Source organism: Lontra canadensis, unplaced genomic scaffold, assembly GCF_010015895.1.
Source record: "Lontra canadensis isolate GAN:19392208 unplaced genomic scaffold, GSC_riverotter_1.0 scaffold191, whole genome shotgun sequence".
In the NCBI taxonomy this organism is placed as follows: Eukaryota; Metazoa; Chordata; class Mammalia; order Carnivora; family Mustelidae; genus Lontra; species Lontra canadensis.
In genome coordinates, this window is record NW_022631185.1 from 630,534 (window position 1) to 644,560 (window position 14,027).

The 14,027-nt window shown below is 48.2% G+C and overlaps 1 pseudogene; it reads left to right on the forward strand.

The window, feature by feature from the left end:
- The first annotated feature begins 4,687 nt into the window (after positions 1 to 4,687).
- Positions 4,688 to 10,291, forward strand: LOC116861124 (annotated as a pseudogene).
- Positions 10,292 to 14,027: the final 3,736 nt, after the last annotated feature.

Consider the following 14,027-nt stretch of genomic DNA (forward strand, 5'->3'; position numbering starts at 1 on the left):
GGGTGGGGGCAGCCAGGACCCTTAGCATGAGTCCAAGAGGACTATGCTGGGAGCCTGCCGCCTGCCCCCACAGGGAGAGGTGCAGGGGTGATCTTTCCCAACCGCTACTGAAAAGCACTGAGCGCTGCGCAGGGGTCTCAGCCCTCAGCGCGTAGCGGGGTGCCTCCGGGGAGGTGCGCGGCTCGGTGGCCGGAGACCTCCTGAAATCCGCGTCACCAGAGGCGCTCGGAGAAGTATCGCATCTGGGAGCCGGAGGAAAATTTCCTCCTCCTTGTCGGGATCGCAGCCGGAGAGCGGTGTCCCGGGTGCATTGCTGGGCTGGGAACAGGGTCTGTACTTGGAGAGGCCGACTTGGCTGCACAGGGAAGGAAGGGGCAACACCGAGCAGCACGGAGCTGGGCGCTGATAACCAAGACAGGGAGCCTTCCCCTACCGTGCAGACAGTAGGCTCAGTAAGCAAGCCCGGCAGTAAGTGCTCAAAGGCATCTCTGGGGGCCTCTCCCCAGAGTTCAGAATCGTCCCATTACCCTTGCAGAGTCTTTAAGGATCCAACAGGGCAGCAGAAATTACACTTGGAGAGGCATATGAAAGTAAAGAATTTATTGTACTCACAGGTCCTAGAATACTGAGGCCAGGTGCAGACTCAGGGGGCCAGATGGGAGGAGAGCCCAGGAAGGCGGTTCAACAAGCAGGAGAGGACCAGAGGGAGACAGAGAAAAGATAAACACCAACAGGAGTCAGAGACGGGAAAGCAAGGAGGGGAACTTGCGGCAGGGACCAGCCTTCTCACACTGGTGTATTTGGTCTCCTGGTCTTCACAGGCTGTTTGTGGGGATGCTGAAGCATCAGGGAAATAAAAAGTTAAGCATACTGAGTGTGTCTGTGTGTTTGATTGTTGTGTTTCCGTATCCCTAATAGCATCTCTATAAAAATAGTGAGTAGGGCGCCTGGGTGGCTCAGTGGGTTAAGCCGCTGCCTTCGGCTCAGGTCATGATCTCGGTCCTGGGATCGAGTCCCGCATCGGGCTCTCTGCTCAGCAGGGAGCCTGCTTCCCTTCCTCTCTCTCTGCCTGCCTCTCTGCCTACTTGTGATCTCTGTCTGTCAAATAAATAAATAAAATCTTTAAAAAAAAAATAAATAAAAAAAATAAAAATAGTGAGTAATAAGCATTAGGCTGAAAATCTCCATGCTCTTCTCTTTTGGTTGTGGGTTTGTTAGGGTACGGAGTCGACCACCCCTCAATTAGACAGAGAACACTCTCGATAATGCAAGTCACACAGCGAGGTTTATTTCCAGCTAGCTGGGGTCCAAGTATCTGCCCGGCGCAGCAGGTTTCAACAAGGACCCCGAGCACTCAAAGCCAAGGGTTTATATAGCATTTTTTTAAAACATCCAACTCACAGTAACTTTCCATCACTTCAGAGACCATACATACTTTTGGCTTGCGCCCCGCTGGTGGTTTACTAAGATAAGCTCTCTTCAACATCTGGTCCCCCCTAGTGCATCCGCCTAGCCGCCCTGGTGGTTTAAGCTGATTAGCTGCTGCCTGGGTGTTGCAGTGTGGGGTACTTTCTTAGAACTAAAGCAGGGAGGGGTTCCCTGGAACTAAAGCAGGGAGGGGGTCCCAGGAACTAAAGTAAGGTAGGGGAAAGTTTAGTCCTTGGGCCTGAGATGGCTGTACTTATGCTAACCCACTCTTACATTCCCCCTGTTAGTTGTTCATAATGAGGAATCTTGCTCATTTGTAGGGCAGTCGTGGGGGCCCTCAGGAGTGGGCAACTTTTCGTACTGCTGTCTTAAGACCATGAGCTGGACGGTATTAACACGATCTTTTACAAAATTAATAAGCTTATTCAGAATGCAAGGGCCAAAAGTTAGAATGAGCACAAGCAAAACAAATGGGCCAACTAAGGTAGAAACTAGGGTGGTGAACCAGGGAGTCCTATTAAACCAAGCCTCAAACCAGTTCTCCTGTGCTTCCCTCTCCTTCTTCCTCTTGGCTAATCCTTCTCTCACCTTAGCCATGGATTCTTTCACTACCCCCAGTATGGTCGGCATTCTTCTCCTAATGTGGCACATAGTCCCCCTTGTTGGAGGAACAACAAATTAAGCCCCCTTCTATTCTGGAGTACTACCTCGGACAGGGAGGTAAGAGATAAAGGAATTGTTAAAGTAGACTTACAGGATCCTGGTAGGACCTGTTGGGGTAGGGGGTTGGTCAGGCTAGGATTGTCCTTAGCAAAACCTCAAGGTGAGGGCAGTTAAGTCCCCAGCGGAGAGCCACTCTGTTTCAGGGGCTTGTCAGTAGGTAAGGAATTTTAATGATTTTCTTCTGCCTCTGTTTCCAACATCAGCTAAACTTGAGGCGGGATGGCCTTAATTTTCTCGGCCTCCACAGGTTCAGGATTCTCTATTGTGCCTGTGACATTACATTTCCAGCAAATATCTGTGGCCCATGCAAGTAAATGCAATGTCATCTCCTATTTAGAGAAGTAGAAGTAATATTAAATAAAAAGTGATAACAAGGTTGCAAAAGTTGGAGAGCAGGAATGCCCAGGAATTGTAGATGCCTGAAGGTCTACATGTGACCCTGATGTGTAACCAGACATAGAAGTGCTTTGGTAGACTCTGAACTCAGCACTCACTTTGGATCTGTTAAATTTGTTGGAATTTCTAAAGCTTTTGCCCCTCTTAGCCTTTGATTAGTGGTAACTTAGTCTAATTACTTAAGTCCTAGCCAGAAAAACTGTGGGGTGGGCATTTTCCTATTACTGTCCATGAAAGTGAGAGGTACCCAGCTTAGTCCCTAATTCTGCCTGCACAAGGACATGAGGTAGTTGTCCGTGAATGACCGCAGTTCTTCAATGGCATGTTAATCTAGGATTCACTGAGATTCACAGAATATTTTCAGTTTGCCTATTTTATTTAAAAAAAAATTGTAAACTTTTACATACTCTCATTTAATTAAGTTATTTGTAGCTTCTCTTTTTGACATTGCTTATGAAGTACTTGCCATAACTCTTGGAAGAAATACATTTCTAAGTGGTTTATTTATGTGCTCAATACGCACTTTTAGAGCAGTGAGTAAACGTGACACCACAGATTCCCTGTTTACATTTACTCTTCCGTCTACTCTAATGTCCTCTTCAACTCTCTCCCCAACCTGGTATTGTTCAATGTGCTCATGAATGAAAAAGAATCCCCTTGTGGAGACAATATATTCGAGTGACCAAGGTTCCAAGACAGACACATGCTCAGTGGATTCTCTCATACCTAAATGACTTCTCAAATTCACTGAGGTCTTAAATTTTTTCACCCTTCCCTGATGTTTCCCCAGAGCTTCCTGCCACTATCTTTAAAGAACTACATAAACACCATCAATAACTCTGTCATTTCTATTTCACTACTGTCTTTCAGAGATAATCTGAATTCCTCTTGCAGAAATTTCCCTTCAGTAACAGGAGAAATGATCATCATTTCCCAGCAAGCTGATGGGACCATGCAGTTCAGGCGCTCCCTTCCTCTTGAGATTCAGGTACCTCCTTGATATTGGGATTCATGTGCTCCTTTTGCAATTATGCTGAGTGTGAAGTCTGCAGCCACTGTCCAGTACCAAAATAGCATTTGTTGGGGGCGCCTGGGTAACTCAGTCGGTTAAGCATCTGCTTTCGGCTTGGGCCATGATCCCAAGGTCCTGGGACCAAGCCCCACCTCAGGCTCTCAGCTCAGTGGGGAGTCTGCTTTTCCATCTTCCTCTGTGCTCTCCCTCTCAAATAAATAAAATCTTTTTTTTTTTAAAGTAGCGTTTGTTTAGTTTCTCTCCACTTGAGATATATGTCTGACTGCTGAAAGGAGTTGGATATCTTGGAATATAGGAAAAGAAATACCCTATGGATTAAGCTGTTCCTCAATGGGTAGGACTCAGTCACATATACAGGGAGGAGAGACGTTTTCTCTGGGACCCAGAGGCGAAGCTTCACCCTTGTGCAGTTGCTTCAGGGCAATCCCACTTCCCTCTTCTATCTTCCCGTCATGAACCTATCTAGTCTTTTCCTCTTGTTCCTGACTGAACATAATGAAACTCAACAACTCACTTCTGACTCTTGAAGTTTCATGGCATGCGAAGAACAATAAGATAATGTTTATTCGTGTACAGCTAAGAATGTGCATGTTTTATGTCGAAATAACTTAATGGAATATGTCCCTTTGTATCAGTAGCCTTGGGGGGCACCTAAAGTACTGGTTTTATGCTCTGGGAGCCTGCTGAGCTTCAGGGAGTCTGAAATCATGTTTCTAAGAACTTTTTCCACTTGTAGACAGCACCCCTATAAATCTGCGCGAATCCCTTAAGGAAGCCTCCGGAACCTCATTAGACCCTTCGCAGAAGCTCCGAGCCCTTGGGACGGTTCTGGTGAGAACGTCTTCGCCGCGGCTCCTACTACGTTACCCAGAGGGCGCCGCGCCGACGGGCTGCGGGCTGAGCCAATGACGGCACAAGAGAAGAGTTTTTCTGCGCGTTTGATAGCTCTTGGGGCGGGACTTCCGGCGTGCTCGCTGTGGCAGCGGTTTTGGGCGCTCCTCGGTTTGTTGCGGCACCGTCTGGCGGATTTGGGACTGACCAGACCGAGAAGGCGCGAGGGGAGAGGCTGCCCCCGCCGCACAGACTGAGGCCCGCGGCAGGCGACGCCACGCGGGCTGCCCAGCGCGGGGGCCGGGACGGGGATCGCCGGCCCGGGTGTCTGCTCGGTCACTGAGTCCGATGGCGGCGGCCGCGCCCAGGGACTCGGCTGAGGTAAACGCTTGTCTCCCGGGGCCTCCCCTCAGCCCCCGACCCAGACCCCAAAGGCCCGAGCGCGGGGCGCCTGCTGGCGGCCCTGCGGCCCAGGGCCCGGTGTCCGGGACAGGGATGCTCCGGTGGGTGGGGGCGCGTGTGTGAGCGCCAGCGGGCTGCGTGCGGGAGCGGGCTCCGGGCTGAGGGGCCGCCGGGGCGGGGGCTGCAGGGGGCCTCAGAGTGGAGGATTCTGCCCAAAGGGGACGGAGCGTGAGGCGGATCCACGCCTGCGCTGGCGGGCCCAGGTGCGGTTCCTCTGCCCCGAGAGCCATGGGAGCCGTGGATGGTTGTGAAGAGAAGAGGGTCGCGGTCTGATTTAGGGTTTTAAAAGTTTTTCCAAGGGCTGCTCAGAGGGAGAACAGACTGGAGCGACAGTGAGGACACTGAAGCACTGGGAGGTGGGTCCAAGTTACAGAACTGGGAAGAGTAAGTCCAGAGAACTGGAATCCCGAGTTTATTTAGCCTTTCAGCTCAAGGTCTGGCCTACGGGGTTGGAGGTTCAAGCCCTCTGAAATGCACCGTGGCCCCCAGCCTCTGTGACGTGCTTCTGCCCTCGGGTCTCGAGGCTGCAGTAGCACTTACGGAACCTGCACAGTGAAGTGGAGGGTGTCCCTCCCGCGCTGGTGTGGATCCCTCCCCCGTATCAACTTTGAGATGCGATGTCCGGGGACTCTTCACCCGCTCTTCTGCCGGCCCTTTAGTTTGGGGATGCGGGAGCGATCCAAAGGCCAGGGCGTAATCTAGACTCATTTTGAGTCCAGGCTGAGGATGATACGGAGCTCTGCTGGCCACCAACGGAAAGAGGTGTAGACGCTGACCTCAGGAACAGGTACAAGCAAGTGCAAACACTTGCAGTGTGGGAAGAGGGCGCAGCAGGTCTCCGTTCTCTCAGAAACAAAGAGCAGGGGATGGAGTTCGTTTTGGCAACGGTTGCCTGAGAAGTCAGGCAGCTATAATGGATGTAATGGGAGATTTGGAACGGAGGAAGATGGTCTTACCTAGGTCTGAACAGGCTCCATCTGGTTGCAGAGTGGAAAACAGACTTTGGGATTGAGGGAGGAGGTAGAGTGACCAGGGAAGAGGCTACTGCTGCGATCGTGCAGGTGAGTGTTCATGGACCAGAGTGCTGGCTGTGGAGGTGGGAGAAGTGTTTAGATTCTGGATCTCTGTTTCCAGAAGGGCTGATTTTGAGGGTGAGAGAGAAAGGAAGGAGTCGGATATGACACTAAAGTTTTGGTCTTAGCAGCAAGTAGGGTAGAAGGTAGATCAACTGAGATGGGAAGGTCAGTAGCAGGAGTGGTTCTCACTGGGGATATCAGGCTTTGTGTGGGGCCATGTTAAGATTCTGAGATACGCCAGAGAAAAAATGAGTAGTGGCATCAAGTGGGCAGCTGGACACAGGTCTGGAATCTGGAGTGAGGTTTAGGATGGAGGCATCTGGAAGTGGTGGCTGCTGTGTGCACCAGGGTGGAGCTGAGGGTCCTATTTAGAAAGTGGGACTCCCCTCACGGCAGTAATGTTATTAGCAGGTCAGAAAGAAGAGTAAGAGTTCCAAGGGCTGGATCTATTTCTTGGGCACGTGGTTGGGGGCAATGTGTATCATAAATACCGAGGTAGGAGAGAAGTAACCACGAAGGGAGTATGTGGAGAGCCTGGTCGTGGGAGGTGGCCAGGACTTCCAAGGGAAGAGTGGACGAGAGATAGATGAGGAGGACTGCTTGAGTGGACGAGAGATAGATGAGGAGGACTGCTTGAGATAAGATGGGTTTACTACAGTTTTGTGATGAGCTTTGGTGGGTTCTGGGGCATTTGCCGGTGTGTATGGTCTGGGGCAAGCGTGGCCTTCTGTGAGAATCACTGTGCTTGGTATGGCTGCCAGTATGGCTGAGCTTTGAATGAGGTTTTGGTGGAAAGAGGAAGGTTGTGGCTCCTGAAGGGGCAGCAAGTGCAGGACAGAACTGGGAGAGGGGTCATGGGCATCAGAAATTCATGTGTGGTTCCATGTGACTAATGTTGAAGCAAGGATTAGAGATAGGCAGAGAGGCCTTTGCAGCAGCATCCAGGGCTACCCCTGGTGTGGGACCCATCGGAGGTCTGGGGGAGTACTGGATCCTGTTTGAATTTGCCAAGTTCTCTCTGGATGCCGTGTGCCAGGTAGCACGGAGCAAGTCCCGGGAGATGTATATGGTGTGGGGCAGGGAATCAGCAGTGGCTGTGGGGATGCACGTGTTGGGTCTGAGGATGTGAGAGGTGCATGTGCATGTGGAGAGAGGGAGTGGGAATTGATGGTCTTGGGTCCTGGTACTGGAGACTTAAAGGTGATGGGTGACCCCAAATTTTATTGTGAGGCATGATGTGGAGGACTCCAGGGAAATTGCCTGTCAGGAAGAGAAGCAGCCTTGTAATCCAGTTCCTGAGTGTAGATGGTATCTCTGCCTGCTTGCCTGTGGTTGCTGAGGGCTGGACACGTTGATTAATAGAACCATGAGGAAAGAGCGATACCAGTGGCATCAGATCCTGGTTTCTCCTCTAAAGTGGAGAGCTTGGGAAGGGAATGGGTATGGGGTAGATGTGTGGGGTGGATTGTCGGTCCTCAGGAGGGAGGCTGTGGTTTCATCTGTCCCCAACATGACAGGACAATGTGACTTTGGAGGATGTGGCCGTGTACTTCTCCTGGGAGGAATGGGGTCTCCTTGATGAGGCTCAGAGATGCCTATACCATGATGTGATGCTGGAGAACTTGGCACTGATAACCTCCCTGGGTAAGGCCCTCACACCCATCACAGTGACCTAGGTAGCAAGTTTGCCTTTCTGCTTTTCCCTAGTGGCTGCTCTGTCCTTCCATCCAGACCTTGGGCACTACAACCTTTCCTAGTTCCCTGGGTAGGTGCTATTGTTGCTTGGACTGGACTGTTAGCACTGCCCTCTGCTCTCCCTGCTCCCTCAACACCTACTGCCCTGAAGTCTAGTAGCAAAGGATTCTGGGTCGTCCTTCTAGGTAGTGTTGACAGTCAGCTGGATGGATCCCACCTTGCTTGACCCCTTCCTGGCTGGGTGATTTCTGCAGATCCATGTTACATACTTGCTTCAGGTTTTGCTCCCTTCTTCGGATAGTTCTACATGTCTGCATGTGCCGAGAATTACCATCATTGAGACAGACACTACTTACATCTACTATGCGCTGTTCTTGGAGACCTTTGTGTGAGGTTTTTTTGTAACGTTTAGTTTTCTACGATTTGTCATGGCAGGCTGGTACTGACCACTTATATGTCCTGTCTTAACTTTAGGATTTACATTATCCAAGTCCCATGTAGTTGCCCAACTTGGGTTGTGGGGGAGACTTCTGGACATGTCACAGAATGATATCACTCCTGCCATGGCAGGAGGGGCCAGAGGGGAACTGGTCTTGCTGATTGGCAGCTGAGACAGGACATGATGTCAGGGCTGTGTTCACATAATACCAGGAACTTGTTCAAACTAGTGTTTTGGTGCCATTTAAATGGCCACACCTCATTTTCACCTTTTCTTCCCTATTCTTGATACTTGACTAGTTTGTCATTTTTACTCTGTCCTCTAGTCCCTGGCTGCTGGCAACTTCCTACATCTGTCAGTTACCCATTCCTTTCCACTTCTGCCTTCGCAGTGTTCCCAGCATTGGCTCATGCATAATAGCTGGTGAACACATATACCCGGTAGTCCTTGAACACCAGCTACTCACCAGCAGTTATTTTCCTGTTTCTTCATGATACTCACATGTGAGCAACACCCCTCCTGGAGGTCATTCTCAGAGAAGTCAGAAACTCTGCCTGCTTCTCCTTACTGTGCTGCGTCACATTCTGATCTACTTTCATCTTGTGATCCTGCTTCTTAGAGAGCCTTTTAGAATCACAGTACTGCAAAGAAGCCCCTTCCTCATCTTGCCTCCCAACTCCTCCATCCTGAGAACAGTCTCATTCTTTGGTATGTGTATTCATTCTTTGGTATGTCAGGCACATATTTATAATGTGGGTGCCACTTGTCTCCTGAGACAACATGTATATAACTAGCATTTCTGCTTTCAGATTGTTTGTGTGGCAGAGAGAGTGAGGAGGCACCTTTCTGACAGAATGTTTCTCTGGGAAGAATGCCACAGATCAGGATCTCAGAGCCAAGTCCAACCACCCAGAAGATTCATCTCTGTGAGAAGCATGTTCCTGTCATGAAAGATAATTCGTACCTGGATGAGCATCAAGGAACACATCCTGGGCAGAAATCATACACATTTGTGGCATGTGGAAAACAATTCTGTTTCAGTGTAAATCTTCACCAACACCAGAATGAGCACAGTGGGAGAAAACCAAATAGCGAGAACATGGACAGGACTTCCTTTGTGAAGACCTATGGACGCCATTCATTAGGGAAGCCTTTCACCTGTGAGGATGTTGAAAAGGACTCCTTGGCCAGTTTGGGACTTCTCCAGCATCAGGCCACTCCCAAAGCAGTACTGAGTATACACAGCAGTACAAAGTGTGAGGGGTCCTTTCACAGTGGAAAAAGTTCTTACAAATGTGGTGAATGTGGAAAAGCCTTCTGTCATAAATATACACTTGTTTAGCACCAAAGAATTCACACTGGAGAAGGACTGCTTGAGTGCAGTGAATGTGAGAAAACCTTCAGCTATAAGCATACATTTGTTCAGCATAAGACAGTCCACACCGGAGAAAAGCCTTCTGAGTGTAGTGAGTGTGGAAAGGCCTTCAGGTTCAAATGTAAACTTGTTCAGCACCTACGTACTCACACTAGAGAAAGGCCTTACATGTGTAGTGAATGTGGGAAAGCTTTTGGATGCAAATCCAAACTTGTTCGGCACCAGAGAATTCACACCGGAGCACGACCTTATGCTGAATGTGACAAATTCTTTAGACAAAGTTCCAGCCTCATTCAACATTGGAGAATTCACACTGGAGCAAGGCTTTATGAATGTGACAAATGTGGGAAGTCTTTTAGCCAAAGTTCTATCCTCATTCAGCATCGGAGAGTTCACACTGGAGAAAGGCCATATGAGTGCAATGAAAATGGGAAATCCTTTAGACAAAGCTCCAGCCTCATTCAACACCGGAGAGTTCACACAGGAGCAAGGCCTTACGAGTGTAGTGAATGTGGGAAATCCTTTAGCCAAAGTTTTAGCCTCCTTCTACATCAGAGAATTCACACTGGAGAAAGGCCTTATGAATGCAGTGAATGTGGGAAATCCTTTAGCCAAAACTATAGCCGCATTCAACACCATAAACTTCACACTAGAAAAAGGCATTAGGACTGCAGCCAACCTGAGAAAGTTTTCCGCTGTCTGCTCTGATTCAACACCAAAAACTTAATGACTCAAATCAGTTTTATGAATCAGCAGATATGGAAAAACCTTCCAGCCTAGATCTAAACCCATTCAGCATGAAAAAGAAATTCCACATAAGAAAATGGCCTTAAACGTTCAGGAAATATGCTCTTTCTTTGTTCAGTGTAACAACACTAGAGAGTCTCTGTGAGGAGCCATCTACCACGCATTCCAGTTACAGGAAGTTTTCAGGAGCTGCATTTCATATTCTGACCTGCTCAGACCTTGCCGGAATTCTGTCACTGCCAGTGGTGGCAGAAGGTATCTCACCTCTGACACCCAGCAGGTCGTCCTCATGGCATGCGAGTCACCTTAGCATGCTCAGAGAAGACAGATGTTTGTGCTCTTCTGCTCTGTAGTGGAAATCATGGTCTGAACCCCTGGGGTGGGAACCTTTTCTCTGACTAGCTATGGCATGGACCTGATCCACTTTTTGCCACAGAACCCAATCCAGGAACCACTGATATTTTGCAAGTTTTACCCTCTTCATGGCATTGTTGGTTTTATGCTATACTTTTTATGGATTTTCCAGCCTCCAAGTCACTGAGGTGGGACCTGTCTTCCTCACATTTGCTCTGATTTGTGCAATAATATACATTTTATTGAATCACATTTAATCTTAAGATTTTTATTCATTGTGTGGGGTGGGTTGAAAACATTGGGCTCTGCCATTGTGGAGAAGTGGACAGCTTTCTTGGACATCAAGGAGACAGTATAATGTCAGAGACTACCTCTCACTATAGTTTTTACCTAATCAGCATTCCTACCTGGTTTAAAAAAGAATTATTTGATGTTTGTCCTTAGTTCCTGGCATAGAACTTCTGAAACCCTTGGGATTTCCTGGATAAGAGTCTTTTGTTTGAGGGTGAAATGGCTCAAGATGGAGGCCAATAAAGGAACTTCAGGATGGGAGCTGGTGACTAGACATTAGAGAGTTCTAACTGTAAGCCCTATCTGTAACTGTCCCTCAGAATAACGTACTGCTTAAGATAAAACCCATAAGAAATTATACTAGCCACTAAGCATGCTTAGATACAGCCTTAAGAAAAATATGCACTGGCAATAGGCCTCTGAGGGAGAGGACGATAGACGTCCTTGAAGCCAAGCAGCTGGGGACGCCCGGCCCACTCAGGCCGGAATGCTGCCTGCTTCATTCTCCCATTACTTCCCCTTCCCCGGAGAGCACCTGCAGCTTGTCAGACGATCCTTCTGTTTGGGCTTGCTCACTCTAGGTCACGGGCTACAGGACCAGATGTATTTTGCCTTTTTTCTTACCTGCAAGACTCATGGTCAGTGTGTAACCTACTCCAGCTTCTTTGTTGGTTGTTACCGACTTTCAAGTAAATATGAGACTAAGGAGTTGTTCGGGGAGACAGCCTTTTCTGCTGTCATCCCCTGCTCCCTTTCTCTTGCAGCTGACTTGTTTGTGCCTCATTCGTCTCCTGTGTGCTGTCAGGAGGCAGCACTATCCTTGACATCTGGGGAGGGGAAGGAGCTAGACATTGGGTTCACTCACCAATGGCCCATGATTTAGTCAATCATGCCTATGGAATGACAAAAACCCCTAAAAAACAGGACTTAACACCAGCTGGCCAGGAGGGGGTGCATACTGATTCCACTGTGACAAGAATTCTTGCTCTTGGGGCTCTTACGGAGCTCACCCTATGTACCTCTTCGTCTCTTTGTTGATTCGGGTCCATTATAGTAAACTAATAGTAAGCATAGCATTTCCCTGAGTTCTGTGAGTTATTGTAGCAAATTATTAAAACTGAGTAGGGACTCGAGGCAACTCCAGATTTGTAATCAACCTGGTAGAAGTGAGGGTAGTCTAGGGACCCCATTTGCGGCTGGCATTTTAAGAGACAGTTGCAGGACTGAGTCCTAACCTGTGGGGCCTGCCGAGTAGCTAGTGTCAGAATTGCATTGAACACCCAGTTGGTGTTGGAATGACACATTTGGGATCAGAAAAGGCCATATACTGCGTAAGGCCTTCTAGGAAAGACTACAGGTATCTGTAGTCCTAATCTGTGGCCTGAATGTCAGGATGTTTGTAGGCCCAAAGATCACCCGGAGGAGGGTACAGCTGCAACAACCAACAGTGCTTTTGGTAAAGGCTAGGACGTGATAATTTCTCCCAGGTGTGGTGATGGGAATCAGCAGCACTTGAATTATGCTTGGACATGACATTATTAAGGCCTGATTGTCTAAAATGAATTAGGAAAATACAAAGTGCTTAATTTTTCTCTGACTGAAATTATTGAGATACCTGAGTATTAAAACCAGGTTTTTTTTAAAGATTTATTTATTTATTTGAGAGAGCATGTGCACACATGCACATGATTGGGATGAGGGACAGAGGGAGAGGAAGAGAGAATCCCAAGAAGACTCCCCACTGAGCAAGGAGCCTGACATGGGGCTCAGTCTCAAGACCCTGAGATCATGACCTGAGCCGAAATCAAGAGTTGGACACTTAATACACCACCCAGGCATCCCTTAGAACAAATTTTAAAAGGACTCATCAGGCGTCGGGGGTGCTTGAGAGGCTCAGTCTGTTAAGCATCCGCTTTCAGCTCAGGTCATGATCCTGGGGTCCTGGGGTCCTGGGATTGAGCCCTGTGTCTGGCTCCCTGTTCAGCAAGGAGTCCTCTTCTCTTCTTTCTGCTCCTTCCCCACACTTGGGCTCTCTGTCTGTCTCTCTCTCACTTTCCAATAAATGAATAAAATCTTTGGAAAAAAAAAAGGCCTCATGAGTAATGGAAATGTTACCAACATCAGTGATGGTGACCTCCTCATTGCACAACGTCCACTTACATTTTTTTTTTAAGATTTTATTTATTTATTTGACAGAGAGAGATCACAAGTAGGCAGAGAGGCAGGCAGAGAGAGAGAGGGTGAAGCAGGCTCCCTGCCGAGCAGAGAGCCCGATGCGGGACTCGATCCCAGGACCCTGAGATCATGACCTGAGCCGAAGGCAGCGGCTTAACCCACTGAGCCACCCAGGTGCCCTCCACTTACATTTTTATTAGCCCAGAGAATTTTTGCTGCATTCTCCATGTTCCATTTGCTCAGTCATCATCTAGGAAAAAAAAAAAAAAAAAAAAGCCTCACTTGCAAAGTTGAGTTACAATTCTAAGGTGTTTTGTTGTTTATACCCAAAATCTGCGATCTTTGATCTGATATTCAGATGCTAAGGGCTTCTTGAAATGTTATTTTTGCTTTATACACTAACCCCACTTCAATTCTTATATGGCTTCATGGTGTGTCATAGGCTATTTGTAGCAGAATACATAATTCGTATTTATGATTCTAATGAGAACTTTCCTTACAGCAAAACCACTAGATCCAATCAATTAGGGAATTGTACTTGCACCTTACCCCAGTAACCCTTGGCCCAGTGGCACATGGCTGCCCTTATAGCATGGAGCATAAGCTGGTCTCAGATAGAGGGAAAAGCCAGATCCACCATCTAGGGTCACAAACACATTCTCTATTTGAGCCGTTCAACTCCCTGTGCTCAACAGTTACTGCTCTAACATTCCACAGTTGCCATTGGCCAAAAAAGACTCTGTATTTTGATTACTAATTGGGCTTGTTGCCACCACCTTCAAACCTCCCATTGTTTACTTGGAGAATCCAGACCTCTCTTCTATCCTGAATTGTCCTAATAATTATCTATAAAAAAGTCAGTCCATCTACTCGAAGAGCTGTCATCACTGATCTGTCACTTAGAAGCTTCCCAAATCCTGGTCAAAGACCTTACTTGAATCCTCCAGCTGTCTTCTACTCCCGCAACCTCTTCCACTCTTCTGTTACTTGCCCGTCCATCTT